This window comes from Vicia villosa, unplaced genomic scaffold (genome assembly GCF_029867415.1).
Source record: "Vicia villosa cultivar HV-30 ecotype Madison, WI unplaced genomic scaffold, Vvil1.0 ctg.002681F_1_1, whole genome shotgun sequence".
Lineage (NCBI taxonomy): Eukaryota > Viridiplantae > Streptophyta > Magnoliopsida > Fabales > Fabaceae > Vicia > Vicia villosa.
In genome coordinates, this window is record NW_026706002.1 from 217891 (window position 1) to 236702 (window position 18812).

Sequence of the window (18812 nt, forward strand, 5' to 3'; positions counted from 1 at the left end):
ATAAGGGTGACAGAGATTGTCCATGTCTCTCATTCCAAAAGGTGGACTCAATATGAGATTGAGACAATCTTAGCTTGTTTAAAGTCTGGTTTAAAGTGGAAGAAACTCACCAGGATAGGCTAAAAGGTAACTAAAGACTTGTTCCTATGTTTATAAGAAACCTGATGGGTCCTTGTATACAAGCTCAAGAGTAAGCTGGAAATGCTTTTAAGAAGCCTGTGGGTCCTTGTACAAAGCCCAAGAGGAGGCTAATCGAGGGTCCTTGTTATAGCACAAGAGAAAGCTATGTGGTTTTGAACTTATTTTGGCTTTAAGCAAATGGGTAAGAGGTTTCACCGGGAATAATTCATCTTTGGGTGGATGTATCCTATTTTGGGTTCTAAGGCTTTTTCAAGATGTTTCACCGAGAATAAATCATCTTGAGGGTTTGAACTAAAGATCTCTAATTAGGAAAGAGCCTTCACCGGGAAGACATTCTCAATCCTAGGCCATATTCCTATATATATATATATATATATATATATATATATATATATATATATATATATATATATATATATATATATATATATAATTTAATTGTCCTAAGGTTTACACTCAGACGTAGTCCTAAACAATATATAAACAGTTTATATTTGACAGTAATTTAAATAAAGACTGTAAATTGAAAGCTTGTAAAGCCTAACCTGGATGGAGTGGAGGCCTTTGAAGATGTATGTACAAAGCCTCACCAGCAATTTTATTGATTACAGTTGAATATTTATTATAAACAGTTAAGGGTTTTTGAAAAATAGAAGAAGTGAAGATGGACATAGGTCACATAGGTATCTGAAGAGTTTCACCGGGAATAATGCCCTTCAAATACCAGAAGAATGTTTTGAAAACAGAAAGAAGATTTTGTAAATACAGTTTTTGAAAACAGACTAAGAAAAGAAAAAGGTGCTGGGACTTACACTCTATTAGAGGCCCAATAAAAATGATTTATTGTTTATAAAAAAACAGTTGAAAATGATTGGCAATTGAAATGATTACTGTTTTGTTGTCTGAAAACTTTGACCGTCCGACTAATCGGAGATTTGAAAACAGTTTAAATTCTTGACAACAGTCAACTTAATTAAGATAATGACAAAGTCTAATCTTGATTAAGACCTAAATGATTAGGGTTTTATCACAAAAATATTTACAAGAGATTTGGTTTTGAAAATCAAGTGAAAATTATATTTTTTAAGGTATTTAAAACATACTTAAAATATGTGATTTTTTAACCTAATAAAAATATACTAAAATAATCTATTTTTTGTAATTTTTTGGTATATTTTCAAAGTAGATATATTAAATGAGAAGTGTGTAAAAAATCAAAAGAAAATGATTTAAATTGATGGGTGATTTAATTATGTGAAGTTATAAAATAAAATGAAAGAAAATAGTGTTAAAAAAAAGGGTTTAGTCTTGCCAAGGGTTGAACCCACGCCCTATAGGTTACCAAACAAAACAAATACCAACTGGGCCACGCGCGTGGCCTGTTTAGGAAGAGAGCCCATATGATTATATGTGAAAGCAAAGCATTAAATGAGTTGGAAAAATATAATGAACAAAAGGTCTGAGGGGGGAATCGAACCCTAGACCTAAGGCAAGGCAAGGCTTTTGGACGCGCGCTGTAACCATTGGGACACTACGATGAATTCGTAGATAACACGCCTACCATTCAAAATAAAATAAACTCGTTTCTGGGAAATTCAAAAAATGGCGCCACCATCTTCATCTTCAACCTCAAGCTTCCATAATTTTTGAATTTGCTATCTCACTCGTTTCTCAACCAAACTCAAAGATGTAAACATGGATTTTGCTCGTTTTTGAACAAGGATTATGATGGTATCCTTTGATTTCATTTATTTTCAGTGTAATTCAAAATTCGCACGCATGAACACTAAGAACCCTAAAACTGGAAATTAACATGAAATACTCTATATGCATGATATGATGCAATTGATTGAGGGTTAATGATCCTTGAAGGTGCAGTAACTAAATGGTAACTTCATTTTTAATTTATCATGCGTGAATTATGGAGTTTGATGTTCATGAAACTTACCTCAGAAATGGAGGTTGAGCTCTGATCAAAGTGTGCTACAGAGTTGTTGCAACGATCCAGATAGCTTCAGTGGTCCCTCAGGAAGGTGTTGAGATGCTTGGCTTGGATTGAAACTGCCCAGAACTCCTTGCTCAACCCCAACTGAAACAGCTCCAAGTGAGAGGTGAAGATGATGGTTCTCCATGTACAGAAGTGTTCCAGAGGTTTGGATCACCTCTAAATACCTCCCTTGATGTGTTTGAATACTTACTTTCAAAGGAAGAGCTTTGGTTTGAAGAATCCGAGTCTTCTTGCCAAATAACCTTTGAAAAACTTAAGTATGAAGAAAGAAGAGAGAAAGCAAGAATTCTGTTGCTTTGGTGTGTCTAATTACTGAGGTATGCTCTCTTATTTATAGGAAAAGAGTTCAATGTGTTTGCAGAGAGTGAGCTTGCTTAGTGAGGTTAATTTGGTTTCTTGTATATGAAGGAATTCAAAGAAATATCCAAAACGCAATGTTGACAATTTGATTCCTCTTGATCCCAAGCCCTAGCCCTCGACTTAATCTGATCTTTAGGGATCATTTCTGATGCAGAGAAGCCTCTAATTGGCTTAGGAGAAGATTCCTTGATGATTCATCAATATTCCATTTTGTAATGATTACTTAATCACATGGCATTGAATTCTTGTAACTTGGCCAAAAATGATGAAATAATGCATTTGATTCCTCTATATCCTTTCTGATATATCATGTACAAGAATGCATCAATTGGTAGAGGCATTGGTACAAAGTTTGCAAAATTCAAATTTGGACATGACCCATAATTTCACTTCAAATGCCCAAACTTTGATCAACCATATCTCTTAGCTCATATTGAGTTTGAAGATGATTGAATACAATTTGAAAATCCCTTGATATGTAATTCAATTCATTAGTTTGGTGTTTTCCCAAAATCCTTAGGGAAATTAGTGAAAAAGTCCCATAAAGTTTGAAGAAAACTAGGGTTTTCTTGCTAGTTTTGTGAAGGCAGTCACTTTGAAGCTCCATATCTCTTCAATGGTTGATTTCTAGCCAAAAAATCATATGTGACACAGTTGTTCATTGGATCAAAATCTACAACTTTTATGTTCGAAGTTTTTTTCAGTTTGTAGGTGAAATTTTGAGATATTCCCTTCCAAAGTTTGGTAAAAACCACTTGAAAACACTTAGAAAATTTTCTAAGTATGAAAAGTCAAACTTTGACTTTTTGATTCTTGATTGATTTTCTTGATTTTCCTTGATCAAATGACTTCAAATATCAAATATTGATGATTTAAAACTTTAAAAGTCATGGTTGACCAAAATTTCCAAAAAGTCAATGGTGATCTTGTATAGTTGACTTTTTCAGGTGAATCGTGTTTCTGGAGATTTCAAGTGAATTAAGCTATCCTCATCAAATGAATGATATGAATGGATCATATTGAGTTATTGGAGGATATTGAGCCATGCTTTGAGTTGTGGCACCAGGTCCTGATTAAAAGTCAACTATCTTGGTGAATTAGGTCAAAAACCCTAATTGTCGACCAGATGAAATTGATGACTGTAGATCTTGAATTGAAGTGTAATGCCTTATGGATATTGTCATATGGATTATTTGAAGATGATTGAACCAATTGATTGGTGTCCTGGAGCTTTTTAGGGTTTCCTAAATGTGGTCCCTGAATTCAATCCTCGATGGGTTAAAAACCTTAGCTGATCAAACTTGAGTTCTGATAACTGTTTTCTAATCAACATAGGTGAATAAATGAATCATTTGAATCCTATGATTTCATTAGAGGTTATTTTCATATTGATTGATCCTTTGCCTGAACTTTTTGTCCTTGAGCATCCTCGACTGGGTATCAGACAAACAAGTGATTGCCCTGAGTACCTGTCGTGAATTAGATGAGGTACTTAGAGGTATGACATCTCAGGGGGGGGTCAAAATTAGAGTATGACAGATGCCCCTATTTAAGTTTCTTTCGTCCGAAGGGAGGAAGATTGACACCTTGATCTCTTCGTGTGCGAAAGAGACTTAAATATAAAAGAATGCCCGAATTTTGGGCGTCCTTGAGATGTCACAGTGATAATAAAATCCTTGTGCATGACTTGATCCCGTTGTCGCACTCGGTGGGGGATGGGGAGACAAACTCCAGTAGAAATGTGTTATGCGGATTCTGGTGAATGGATGGCGATGTAAAATGCGCAATCCATCTACTTTAACTAAGCGTTTACTACTTAGAAAAAGGTAAACAACCTCTTCTAGCTTCGGATGTTTAAATCGTGAAACTACTCTCAGTTGTGATTTTGGACAATATCTCAGATAAAGAGAGATTCTCCAAAGGTTTGTTTCCGCATCAAACTTCTCATCAGCACTTAGAGATGAGATACCATTTGATGGCAACTAAGAAACTTCATGGGTTTGTTTCCTCATCAAACTTCTTACCAGCACTTGGAGGTAAGATACCATTTGATGGCAACTAAGAAACTTCATGGGTTTATTTCCTCATCAAACTTCTTACCAGCACTTGGAGGTAAGATACCATTTGATGGCAACCAAGAAACATCATCATCTTTTGGAAGATATCTCTGATCAAGAGAAAATCTCCAAGGTTGTTTCCTCATCAAACTTCTCATCAGCACTTGGAGATGAGATGCCATTTAATGGCAACTAAGAAACTTCATTATCTTTTGGAAGATATCTCTGATCAAGAGAAAATCTCCAAGGTTTGTTTCCTCATCAAACTTCTCATCAGCACTTGGAGATGAGATACCATTTGATGGCAACTAAGAAACTTCAAAGGTTTGTTTCCTCATCAAACTTCTTACCAGCACTTGGAGGTATGATACCATTTGATGGAAACTAAGAAACATCATCATCTTTTGGAAGATATCTCTGATCAAGAGAAAATCCCCAAGGTTGTTTCCTCATCAAACTTCTCATCAGCACTTGGAGATGAGATACCATTTGATGGCAACTAAGAAACTTCAAAGGTTTGTTTCCTCATCAAACTTCTCATCAGCACTTGGAGATGAGATACCATTTCATGGCAACTAAGAAACTTCAAAGGTTTGTTTCCTCATCAAACTTCTTACCAGCACTTGGAGGTAAGATACCATTTGATGGCAACTAAGAAACATCATCATCTTTTGGAAGATATCTCTCATCAATAGAAAATCCCCAAGGTTGTTTCCTCATCAAACTTCTCATCAGCACTTGGAGATGAGATACCATTTGATGGCAACTAAGAAACTTCAAAGGTTTGTTTCCTCATCAAACTTCTCATCATCACTTGGAGATGAGATACCATTTGATGGCAACTAAGCATTTTCACCATGATTTCCTTCCAACTTGGCGTCTTTGAAGGAATATCCTATGATCACGCGCCCTTTTGAGGGGCTAATGACTTTGCTTGAAAGTGGACGAACTGTTTTCGGAAAGAAAACTACCATTCACCAACTTATGTTGAGAAAGCCTTGGAAGTGAACAAATTGTCTTCCGGAAGAAGATTACCATTTGTCTATCCGCTGGGAAAATTCCAAATTATTTCCTTTGACGAAAAAGTGCCATTTATTGACCTTGTTGGGGAATTACCAAACTGTTTTCCAGGAGGAAAAACTATCACTCGTCAATTATGCCGGGGAATCCGAAATACTTGGAGAAGAAAACTGCTTGCCGACTCTGTGAGGAATTCAAATGCGAAACAAAACATCTTATTTGAAGAAGATTGTCGAGTGTCGCTCTGCAGGAGAATCTCAGCTGGGGAATTCCAAAAGTGAACAAACTATCTTATTTGAAGAAGATATCTATTGTCGACTTTGCTTGGGATTGAACAAACTATCTCTTTGAGGGAGATTACCATTTGTTGACTTGCTGGGGATTTCTCAAAGTGAACAAACTATTTTCCTTCGAAAAACCACCATTTGTTAACCTGCTTGGGGAGATCCTTGCGTATGAACCGTCATCATGAAGAAGAAAGTTCTTTCACGACTCGCAGGGGAAACTCGAGTATATGCCCAAGTGACTCGGGCATTAACATGATCAAAGCCTAACTATGCTAACTATGCAATTATGATGTGCAAAGTATGCATGAATATTATGAATGTAAAGTGAATGTGAATAGAATTGTCGCAGATGTGAAATCTTATGATACGACTTGAATCTTTGTTGATCAAAAGATGTCTTTTTCTTGCAGTTTGCACTCCGTTGGAGATAACTGGTTACCGGTTGCCCGCTGTTTGAAGTGAGTGATGTGATTTGAATTGAAGATCCGTTATCGGGAGATGTTCGCAAAGCGACCTCATGGGGGAATTTTGGTTCCCGGAGTCTCAACCGTTCTTGGAGCAACTGTTTGCATTCTTCCTATTGTTTGTAAACCTTAGAAAGAAATTTCACCTTTATTTTGCAAGTAAATTCATTTTATTTTATAAAAACATTTTGTTTTAAGAAAATGACTGTTAAACTTAAAAATGCATTTTAAGAAACTGAATAAGACTCGATTGCAAAGAAAAAGCACAAGGCTCAAATTATTATTTATGGAGCAGTAATCAGCCAAATGCTTAATTCCATGGAGTATTTACAAAGTTGGAAATTGGTAATTTTCGGGAAAACGGCTACGATGAAACGTGACGACCATTATCTTTCCCTTCCACTCTGAATTGCGCTGTATTCGTGCTTTGTAGAAGATGACCTACTGATGATGAATACTCCGCTATGGATTTTCTGGATAATCAAGTTTGTCCTGAACACAGTTACTTGCCATATATCCCTAACTTTTGCGTAAACTACCCCTTTCGGGTTTTAAGTCTACCGGGATTGATTATTTATTTTTTATGTCTCTAACTTTTGCCTGAATCGCCCTTTCGAGTTTTCGATTCACCGAGACGCTCTTTTTTTTCCTAAGCCGCTCTTTGCGAGTTTTCAACTTAGCGAGCTGTTCTTTTATTTATTTAGGCGAAGTATTTCTTGACTGCGTCGACGCTCAAAGGACGGGTGAATTCTTCTCCATCCATAGTCGTGAGTATTAAGGCTCCTCCCGAGAAAACTCTCTTGACCACGTATGGGCCGTCATAATTGGGAGTCCACTTCCCTATCGAATAGGTGAGAAAAGATTGAATCTTTTTTAGTACAAGGTCGCCTTCTTTGATTGCGCGACGTCGAACCTTTTTGTCGAAAGCTTTCTTCATTCTTTGTTGATATAGCTGTCCGTGGCATAAAGCTGTCATGCGCTTTTCTTCGATTAAGTTTATTTCATCGAATCTGTTTTGACACCACTCGGCTTCTGTTAATTTTGCCTCCATCAAGACTCTCATTGATGGGATCTCGACCTCTATGGGTAGGACTGCCTCCATTCCATATACAAGGGAGAAAGGAGTTGCTCCAGTCGAAGTACGTATAAATGTACGGTAACCATGAAGAGCAAACGGGAACATTTCATGCCAATCTTTGTAAGTGATGACCATCTTCTGAATGATTTTCTTGATGTTTTTGTTAGCTGCTTCTACAGCTCCATTCATCTTTGGTCTGTAAGGAGATGAATTGTGATATTCAATCTTGAATTCTTCACAAAGTTCCTTCATCATTTTGTTATTCAAATTTGACCCATTGTCAGTGATTATCCTACTAGGAATGCCGTAGCGACAGATGGTGTGATTCTTGATAAACCTGACGACAACTTGTCTTGTGACGTTTGCATACGAAGCTGCTTCGACCCACTTGGTGAAATAGTCTATGGCTACCAAGATGAAGCGATGTCCATTGGATGCTTTTGGCTCGATCATTCCAATCATGTCGATTCCCCACATGGAGAAAGGCCAAGGGGAAGAGAGGATATTGAGAAGAGATGGTGGCACATGAATCTTATCAGCGTAGATCTGACATTTGTGACACCTCTTTGCGTACCGGTAGCAATCTGACTCCATCGTCAGCCAATAATATCCTGCTCTCAATATTTTCCTTGTCATGGTGTGTCCATTGGTGTGAGTACCAAAGGAACCTTCATGTATTTCTCTCATGAGTATTTCTGCTTCGTTTCTATCAACGCATCTGAGCAGGACCATGTCGAAATTTCTCTTGTACAGAACATCTTCATTCAAGAAGAATCTGCCAGCTAACTTTCTCAAAGTTTTTCTATCTTTCTTTGATGCCCCAAGAGGGTACTCTTGCCTTTGAAGAAAGTTCTTGATGTCGTGATACCATGGTTTGTCGTCGATGATTGCTTCTACTGTGAACACGTGAGCGGGCCTATCCAGGCGCGTGACATTGATCCGAGGAATGCCATTCCAATGATTTATCCTAATCATGGAAGAGAGTGTGGCTAATGCATCAGCCAAGTTATTTTCTTCACGAGGAATGTGATGAAAATCTACCCTGTCGAAGAATGATAATAATCTTCTCGCGTAGTCTTTGTAAGGAATTAGCCCTGGTTGGCGTGTTTCCCATTCTCCTTTGATTTGATTGATGACCAAAGCAGAATCTCCGTATACATCCAAGTGTTTGATTTTTAGATCCACGGCTTCTTCGAGACCCATGATGCAAGCTTCATACTCGGCCTCATTGTTTGTGCATTTGAAAGTTAATCTAGCGGTAAGTGGAATATGGGTAACTCGAGGAGTAACAATGATTTCCCCAATTCCTCGTCCGTAAGCATTGACAGCTCCGTCAAAGATTAAGCCCCATTGGGATCCTATCTCAGGTCCTTCGTCTGGTAGTGGCTCGTCGTAATCTTTCATCTTGAGGTACATAACATGCTCGTCCGGAAAGTCAAAACTGGTTGATTCATGACCATTGAGTGGGTGGTTAGCCAGGTGCTCAACTAGAATACTTCCTTTCACGGCTTTTTGTGCGTGATACTCAATGTCATATTCTGATAATAACATCTGCCAACGGGCAATTCTCCTAGTTAAGGCAGGCTTCTCAAAGATGTACTTGATTGGATCCATATGGGAGATCAAACAAGTAGTATGTCGAATCATGTACTGGCGGAGACGCTTGGCAGCCCAGGCCAAAGCACAACAGGTCTTCTCGAGCATGGAGTAGCGGGATTCACAGTAAGTGAATTTCTTGCTCAGGTAGAAGATGGCATGCTCTTTTCTTCTCGTCTCGTATTGCTGTCCAAGGACACAACCCATGGAATCTTCTAAGACGGTTAAGTACATTATCAAAGGTCTTCCTTCCACTGGAGGAGACAAAATGGGTGGTTCGAGCAGATATTCCTTAATGCTATCAAACGCTTTCTAACAATCGTCTGTCCAGACGCAACTCTGATTTTTCCGTAGAAGTTTGAAAATTGGAGCACAAGTTGTTGTCAGGAGATATATGAATCTCGAGATGTAGTTCAGACGTCCAAGAAATCCTCTAACTTGTTTCTCGGTTCTAGACGAAGGCATTTCTTGAATTGCCTTGACTTTGTCTGGATCCACTTCAATTCCTTGTTTGCTGACGATGAAACCAAGGAGTTTTCCTGAGTAGACACCAAAGATACACTTGTTGGGGTTCAGGCGAAGCTGAAACTTCCGTAAGCGTTGAAATAACTTTGTCAGATTCTGTATGTGATCTTCCTCATTCTCTGATTTGGCAATCATGTCATCCACATAGACTTCCACTTCCTTATGCATCATGTCGTGGAAAAGTGTAGTCATGGCTCTTTGATAAGTTGCCCCTGCTTTCTTTAGTCCAAAAGGCATAACGCGGTAGCAGAACGATCCCCAGGGGGTGATGAAAGCTGTTTTCTCCATGTCTTCAGGTGCCATTTTGATTTGGTTGTATCTTGAAAATCCGTCCATGAATGAGAAAACTTTGGATTTTGCTGTACTGTCAACCAACATGTCAATATGTGGTAAAGGAAAATCATCCTTAGGGCTAGCTTTGTTCAAATCTCTGTAGTCGACGCACATGCGGACTTTTCCGTCTTTCTTAGGAACGGGAACAATGTTAGCTAACCACTGAGGGTATTCTGAAGTGACGAGGAAACCAGCGTTGATTTGCTTTTGAACTTCCTCTTTGATTTTCATAGCCATCTCTGGATGAGTTCTTCTTAATTTTTGCTTGACCAGAGGGCACTCTACTTTTAATGGTAAGTGATGCTCCACTATACTGGTATCCAACCCTGACATATCCTGATAAGACCAAGCGAAGACATCTGAAAATTCTCTGAGCAGATGTATCAAACTCGCTCTGATCTCTGAACTGAGCTAAGCTCCAATCTTAACCTCTTTCTTGTTTCCATCGGAACCAAGGTTAATGATCTCTAGAGGCTCATTGTATGGCTGAATGGCCTCTTCCTTTTGTTGAAGTAACCGTGAAATTTCCTTTGATATTTCTTCGTCTTCTTCTTCCTCTGCCTCGAATACAGGAAATCCAAAGCTTGGAGAAGTCATACAGTCGTACGTTTCAACGGGGTGTTTTATGATTAATCTGCATATGTGTGATGAATTTTATTTAGACAACGAGGGAAGACTTAGTGTATGTAGTTAATGGAATGTTTTGATGTTTTTTAAGTGTGTTTTTTTTGGATTACCAATTTCGAAAAAAGAAAAGGAAAAACTAAACGTAGGAACAGAATGACATTTTTATTTATTGACAGTCATTTCTTGAAACAAAGACCCTATAAAAGAAAACTCTATTGCTTTGGGCAAAGCAAAGAGGGACATTTTCCTAAGAAATAGTAAAATGCAAAGCCCTATGAAACATCTCTTCACCCTGGGCTTTGGTGAGAGGACAAAATAACGGTGAAAGTTCCTACTTAGGAGTGCGAACAACAGTTGAAACTTCAACAGCCGTCCAATAGTGGCGAACCCCATTGTGCACTTAGTAATTTGGCACCTTAGGCTTAAGTTGGCCTGTGGTAGGTCTTGATTTACCAACCACTGTCTTTGCAACATTTAGGCGATCTTCTTCTACTTCAGCGGACTGAGCAGTGTGAGCATACCCATTTCCAAGTGGAGTATGTCAGACTTTCTTTTGAGGAAACTTCCAATCTTCCGAATGGAGAGACTTGTTGTCGGAGACACTTTCGAGATCATCCTCTTCTGTATTTCGGTCTTGCTCTTCTCCCAAGATGGCATTGACTAGGTATGTGAACTCTAAATCCGTAGCCTCTGAGGGTGACTCGGGGATGTAATCCTTAATGATGACTTCACCAGTTAATGATGATGAATAGCAAGGGTTATATATCTCTTTTGGCTGAGTGAGATACTCATAATCAATGTTCCATCCAGTCGGAACAATGTCTTCAAGAGAGATTTTTGAACTTTCAGGAGCGGAGTATTTCACCATGTAGTCGAATTTTCCACTCGGTTCTCCTAATGTATCCCAAGTTTCTTCGGGGATAGGAGGAACTTCTTCTGATGAACCATGACTTCTGGTGGTGAAGCTGTTTGTAACTTCTTCACTGCTTGATTGAGTCTTACTTTCAGATCCTTTAGTCGGATAACAGCAAGGTGAATTAGACTCTGATAGGGATATGTATCCTGCCTCGAGAAGGTAGGACATACATTCCACTTCAAAATTCTCATCGGTGTTTTCCGTACCGATGGTATTAACTTTTTGTTGAACAGGTTGAAGAAAACCTCCTTTACGGAAAGTTTCTTGAATTGGAAGAACTACCTCTATTCCTGGAATAGCCTTTGATGATGTTGGAAAGAATCCAACTCCTATTCTGTTCTTGTTATTGGTAGGAATATTAATGTGCCCCCAACCACTGGTAGTGCCATCCTTTACAACTTGAATTGCATCTTTGTAGGAAGAAACAGACGCTGCTTTCTCCTTTCCTTTTTCCTTATCCAAGGAAAGTGCTTGGAATTTAGTTCCAGTGACTTCTTTTGGTTCTATGTCAGAGAGTGATGACAGGTTACTGACGATCAGAGCTCGTTCTCCACATACGGTTACCAATTTGTCATCTCTTATGAATTTCAGTTTTTGATGAAGCGTTGAAGTAATTGCCCCAGGCTCATGAATCCATGGGCGACCTAGCAAACAACTGTATTGTGTTGGGATATCCATAACTTGGAAAGTGATTTTGAACGTCTGAGGTCCAATAGTTATGGGAAGATCTACCTCTCCAAAAACTGACTTCCTTGATCCATCAAATGCTTTGACGATGACGTGACTGTCCCTTAGCGGGTAATCTTTGAAAGATAATCTTGACAATGTTGATTTTGGCATGACGTTGAGAGAGGATCCATTGTCTATTAGGACTCCTATGAGTACATCACCCATGCAGCCAACTGAGATGTGAAGTGGAAGATTATGGCCCACTCCTTCTTCAGGAAGATCTTTGTCACAGAAACTCAGATTAGTTCCTGCGGAGATGTTGACAATGATACTGTTGAATTGTCCTATAGTAACGCTTGGTTCTACGAAAGCTTGTTCCAAAACTTTCTATAGAGCTTCCCTATGAGCTTCAGAACTCAATAGCAGGGAGAGAACAAATATCCTAGATGGAGTATGTAATAGTTGATCTACAATGTTGTATTCACTCCTCTGGATTAACTTCAAGATCTCATCATTTTCTTTCGCTTGAACGGCATTGGTCGGATGATTGTATTGCTTATGTGGTACTTCTTCTGAAGATTTCTCCATATTTTCTGTTGTTCTGTTGAAGACTCGTCCACTTCTGGTGACTCGACTAACATCAGCAATGTTGACAACAGATGGTAATGGTATTTCCTTACCATTTTTAATGAATGTAGCATTGTACTTGTATGGTATAGCCTTGATGGACTCATACGGTACAGGACCTGGTAAGTAGATGACTAAAGGAGCAATTGCTGTCTTCCTACTGTCATACTTAACTTGCGTTGGTTCAACTTGATTATTTTGAGGAGACAAGGTAAAGACTTTGTCATCTTCTCTGTTGGCAAGAACTGTAATGGTATTATCATCCATCAGTTTTTGAATGTCATTGCGAACATGCAAACATCCTCGTGAATTTCTTCGACTGTGTCATACCCCAAAATTTACCTGTTTTAATTCTCACTTTTCAATTTATTAATGGAGTTAAAAATTAGGAGCCATAAGGTTGGATATACCTATTGTCAAACTCGCTCTCCTATAAAATTCCTGTATAAATCGACTTAAAATAAAAATAGTGTGAATGGCGAAATCTCTAGATTCAATTGGGCTTCTTTTTCTTTTTTTATCTTACAAGGAAATAAAGGGGTGTGTTTAGGACATTCTTTTGAGCCCAATAGGTCTATTTTTCTCATCACAAATCAATTACTTGTTTTTTAAATCATAAACTTGTTAGTATTACTAATCCATAAATGTTAATTCTATTGGGTTATCAAAATTAATCAGGAATTATGATTACTTAACGTATCATCAAAAAATCGTTAATTATTGTTATGTAATTAATTAATTAAATGTATTTTTGTTTATTATCACTTAGTTGATCAATTAAATAAAGTATATTAAGTTGTTTTTTGTTGTTAATTGAGTCTGAACAAAAAAGAGTAATGGGCCACGTGGGTAATCGGACCAAAGGGAGGCCCAAGTGCGCGGGTCAATGGACCGGGTCAGGATGACCCGAGTCCTGTTCATTCTCCCCAACCTTGCGAAACCCTAGCCAAACTAACTCCCTCCATGGCCGTTTCCGCCACCAACCCTAAGGCAAAAGCTCCGCCCAAGCCCAATTGAATCAAACTTCAGATTACAAGCGCAAATCAAAACGCAAACATAATCAAATCCACAACTCAAAACGAAAATCAAATCTTAACAAAATTAACAAAATCGAATCAAATGTTTGTATTAAAATCAATAATATTACAATCAAATCTTCAGAGGATTAATTGACAAAACGTAAACGCTAATCAAATCTCTAAATCTAACATTTCCTAAACGAATAAAACCCTAGGTCTATAAGAACAGAAGGAGAAGAATAGAGAGAGGATCGAATTTTTTTTGCAGAAAACCCTTGAGCGCCGCCGCTTGTTCTTCAATCTTGAACCTGCAAAACACAAAGAGAGGAAGATCAGGAGGGAGCTTACACGTCCCAGAAATTGAAGATAAAAGGTACCACACTCGACTTAGCTTAGGGGCGAACCAATTGCATGTCTGTGTTTGTTTTTTTGATCGGATCTGAAAATATTGGGGGTTAGGGTTCTTAGACTTTCTGATTAAGGGTTAGGGTTCGTGTTTGATTTGAATGCTTGACTGATTTTCTGGGTTTTCTCGGTGGGGAGTGTCGCGGGCGAAAAATCGTTTTGTTCCTCTTTTTTGTGGGATGAGACACCTGATGCCTTCTTTGGGCTCGAGTGCTCATAAAAAATGATTTTTCTTTTGTTCCGACCAAACTTTTTATTATTTCCAAAGGAGGAAAAGGAAAAAAGCTGCAATAACCTAAAAGTGGGGGGAGAGATCTTGGGTAAGAGGGTTGGTTATACGAAGGGAAGGTATTAGCACCCAACGTATCTGTAGTACTCTACAGGGTTCTTTATTGTTTTTTATTCTATGCTATGGTGAAGGTTCTGTTGTGAAATAGGTGGGACCTAAGGGGTTTGTTTGATTATGCTCGCAAAGATCATCGCGATCCTCTGCATACATATCCCTTAAAGGGAATCAGAGCATCTGTAGCTCGGGGTCTACGGGTGCTAAGGTTTGAATGGTTTTTTTTGTTTTGTTTTGCTCGCCAAGGATCGACCTTGTGCCTACGTATTCTCAAAGGGATGTTGAGAAAGTCAGAGCAATCGTAGTTCCCACTTATGCTAGTGGAAGCAAAGGAAAATAGACAAATGTCGTCTAAATGCTAGATGTATCTAATCTATATCATCACATACATCTGTTTGATTTTTGTTTGTTTAACCAGCCTTGTGGCAAAAACTTTCAATGAAGTCAGCCTTGTGACAAAAAGTTTTGATTAATCAGCCAGCCTCGTGGCAAAAGTTTCAATGAAGTCAGCCTTGTGACAAAAACTTTGATTAATCATCCAGTACGGTGGTAAAACAGTTTGATTGATTAGCCAGCCTTGTGGCAAAAAAGAAGTTTGATTGATTGATTGATTGTTTGTGATGATATAGAAGAGATACTCCTAGCATAGAGATGAAAAATGTCTAATCTCCTAGGGTATTTGATTTGGATATTGGGATGCTTATAAGAAGCCCGTGGGTCCTTGTACGAAGCCCAAGAGGAGGCTATCCGAGGGTCCTTGCATTGTAAGCCCAAGAGGAGGCTATGGGAGGGACAATCGAGGGTCCTTGCATTGTAAGCCCAAGAGGAGGCTATAGGAGGGTCACTCGTTTGTACAAAGCCCAAGGGGAGGCATGGTATAGTTGGTTTGAGTTCTTAGAGCGATTTCACCGGGAAACCATACTCTATGTCCTAACCTAAACTAGTGGAGATTCTTTGCACGAAGCCCAATAGGAGGCTATGGGGAACCTAGTGTTGTACTAAGTTGAACAAGCATATAACACAATCACAAGTATGAACAAGTACGAACAAACATGAACAAGTATGAACAGGTTATGAATAAGCATATATATATGACAAAGTGTGTGTATATAATGGAGTTTATGAAGGAAATATACCTGTAAGCATGATCCATTTGTATACACAGGGTTCGGGACTCACACTCGAGGAGAGGTCCACTTGAATTTATTCAAAGCTATGTAAACAGGTATTTACAAAGGGGCTTGGGACTTATACCTACATGGAGGCCCATGGTATTTTTGGGAAGATTTAAAGAAACCTTCATTTTTGGTTTGTTATTCAAAGTTAAAAAAAATAGATTGATTGAGATATGTACAAAAGGCGTACAATGAAATACCTAATTTCATGTACTGGAGTGGGTATGTACAAAAGGGCTCGGGACTTATACCTACATGGAGGCCCATGGTATATTTGAAAAGCAGACGCGTCGTTTGAAAAACGGTTTGAAAGTTTGTTTTGAAAGAAAGTTTATTTATTTTGAATAAAAAGACTGTAAAAAGAAAAAGGAGTGGGTCTTATACTCTCTAATATTCGAGAGGCCCCACATCGTTTTGAAAATCAATTGATCAATAAAAAAAAAAGATTTAATCAATAGTTTCCTTTGAGAATCAAAAAGAAATGGTTTATCGTTTTTGAAAAGAATCGCGATCGCTTGTTTTAAAACGATTTGAATTTTGAAAGGAATCAAATTAATCAAAATAAACAAAAAGGTTATCCTCAATTAACACTTAGATGATTAGGGTTTGCTCCAAAAATATTTACAAGTGATTAAGTTTGAAAAATCAAGTGAAAAACAATATTTAAAAGTATTAAAAACATTTAAAACATGTCATTTTAAACTCAATTAAAAATATATTAAATGAATCCTTTTTTGTGATTTTTTTTAATATTATCAAAATATGTATATTAAATAAAGAGTGTAAAAAAAATGAAGTGAAAATAATGAATTTTGATTGGTTAAATTAATTGGTGAAGTTTGTTAAAAAAAGAAAGAAAATAGGTTGCAAAAAATTGGTTTTGTCTCCACTAGGGCTTGAACTCACGCCCTCTCTCTCACCAGCCAAAACATGGACCAACTGAGCCACGCTTGTGGCTTGTTAAACATACGCGTTTGATAAAATATATTTTAAATCAAGAATTTGAATTTCCCAAACCAAATCTGGCGCCAAGAACACAACCCTAACTGATTTTCAAATTTCTTCAAAACTGTGTTGTTTTGATCGATCAAAGGGTCTATCTCACTCGGTTTTGGACGAGGAACATGATGATGACCTTTAATTTCATTTATTTTTGCTCTAAGATGATTAATCCTCTGATGAACTGTTATACCCCAAAATTTGCCCACATATTTTTCAAGAAAACTCCAATCTAAAAATTAAGGGTCTCATATAATCATGGATTTTTATTTCAACAAATATCCTGACATATGAAATACTTAGTTTTTAGAGTCTTTCTTATACAGTAATTTGGCTTGCAGTTGAATTTATTCTTACGCAAACACCAAATACTGTTTATTACTTCACACATGCTATTTATTTATTTACAGATAAATAGTACTGACACAATTGGTACAGAGTTAAATCTTTTTGCAGGCGCAGAATCAGGAAACTCAGACTGTACTGGTAACAAGTAGATTATTATTATCTTTTGTTTCCCACTAATTTTTTGTACTATATTCCATTATTTGCAAAAATCTTTTCAAATCTCTTTTTCAAAAATCAAATCTCTCCTTTTTCCAACACTATCATACACTTTCTTTCAAATCTTACTTCCACTCAAATTTTCCTTTTGTACGGAATCACATCATTCCCCAACGTCTCTTTCCTTCTTTCCATTCTATAAATATCTCTCATTTTCTTTCATAAAATCTCACATCAAATTCCAATTCATCTTTCAAATTCCTATCTCATATCTATTTTCTCTTCTTCCCTAACAAGAATGGCAAAGTGGATAGAGACACTGTTTCTTACAGTCATCACCATTGCTACGGTGATCATGACTTTCTTCTGCCTGCATAGTCCTGAGGAGTGTGGACCTGCAATAGTTGCACTCCCAATCATCTACATGTTATTGTTCATAGCATGGGTCATTAATCGTCATTCTTAAAATTTGCCGTATTTCTTATTTCTTAAATGTACCGTTTATTCGTCGTACTGTTCAATATAGTATATTTACTGTCAGTATTAAATGTTGTACTATTTGTCATAATATTGCTTAGTTACTAAGATAATATTTTGTGTGTTTTCTGCCAGTCAAATATTCCTATTTCTGTGCATTAAATGATTTTCAGGGTTATTATCGGTAATTTTGCCCGCATACCGTAAATATTAGTTATTTATTATGTCTGTGTTTTCTAACAAGTCATGTAAATAAACTTTCATTTTTTACATAAAACAAAAAAACAAAAAAACAACAAAAAAAGAAAATTAACTTTGACTGTTGATTTTTCACTCTAACTGCTACATCAATACCTGAACAGTCAGTTGACAGCCAAACTGCTGGCAGTACAATTCTCAGTGTTTTGTACCATCAATCAAATCAATCTTACACAATTCAAATTTCCAAGATTTTTGTGTTAGAAGACTTCTGAATATCACGCGATTAGCAGAAACTTAGCACTGCACAAAAATCAGGTACGCTTAACTGTCTCCTACACAAACAGTCCCTAATCAGGGTTTTTCTTGTTTTTACAGGAGCAACAAGTTTTTGAGAGCTCAAATGGATTTCATATACATCCATATATCTCAAAGTACCATCATACAAATTTTCAAACTTCAAATCACTCAGACGCACCGTCAGCAGCTCAAACAGTCAACAGACGACCCGTTTGACCAAAAAAGTCAACAGACAGTCAAAAATGAAATTTTTTGTCAAAGTCCATATTTTGTCAAAGGATTCATCATTTGATCATTGGATGATCATAATTCATCAAGGAAAGATCAAAAATCAACAAAACCCTAAGATTCAAAATTAGGGTTTTTGCCTGAAAAGTCAACTCAACTTTGACTGATCATAACTCTCTCATCCTTCATCCAAAAAATTCAAACCAAAGCTTGTTTTGAAGGAAATTCAATTATCTTTCAAATGCCATTGATCCCATGGTCATTGGATTCACCATTTGAAAAATATGATCAAAGACATTACAGGTCATTTTCAAAGTCAACAAAAAGACACTTTTTTCAAAAGGACACACAAGGAGCTTCAAAAATCATTTTGACATGAGACCAAATACATTGGTTAGAGGACTCTTTGAGGTTTCCAAAAAGTGCAAGATCTTCTTCATATGACAAAAATTGAAG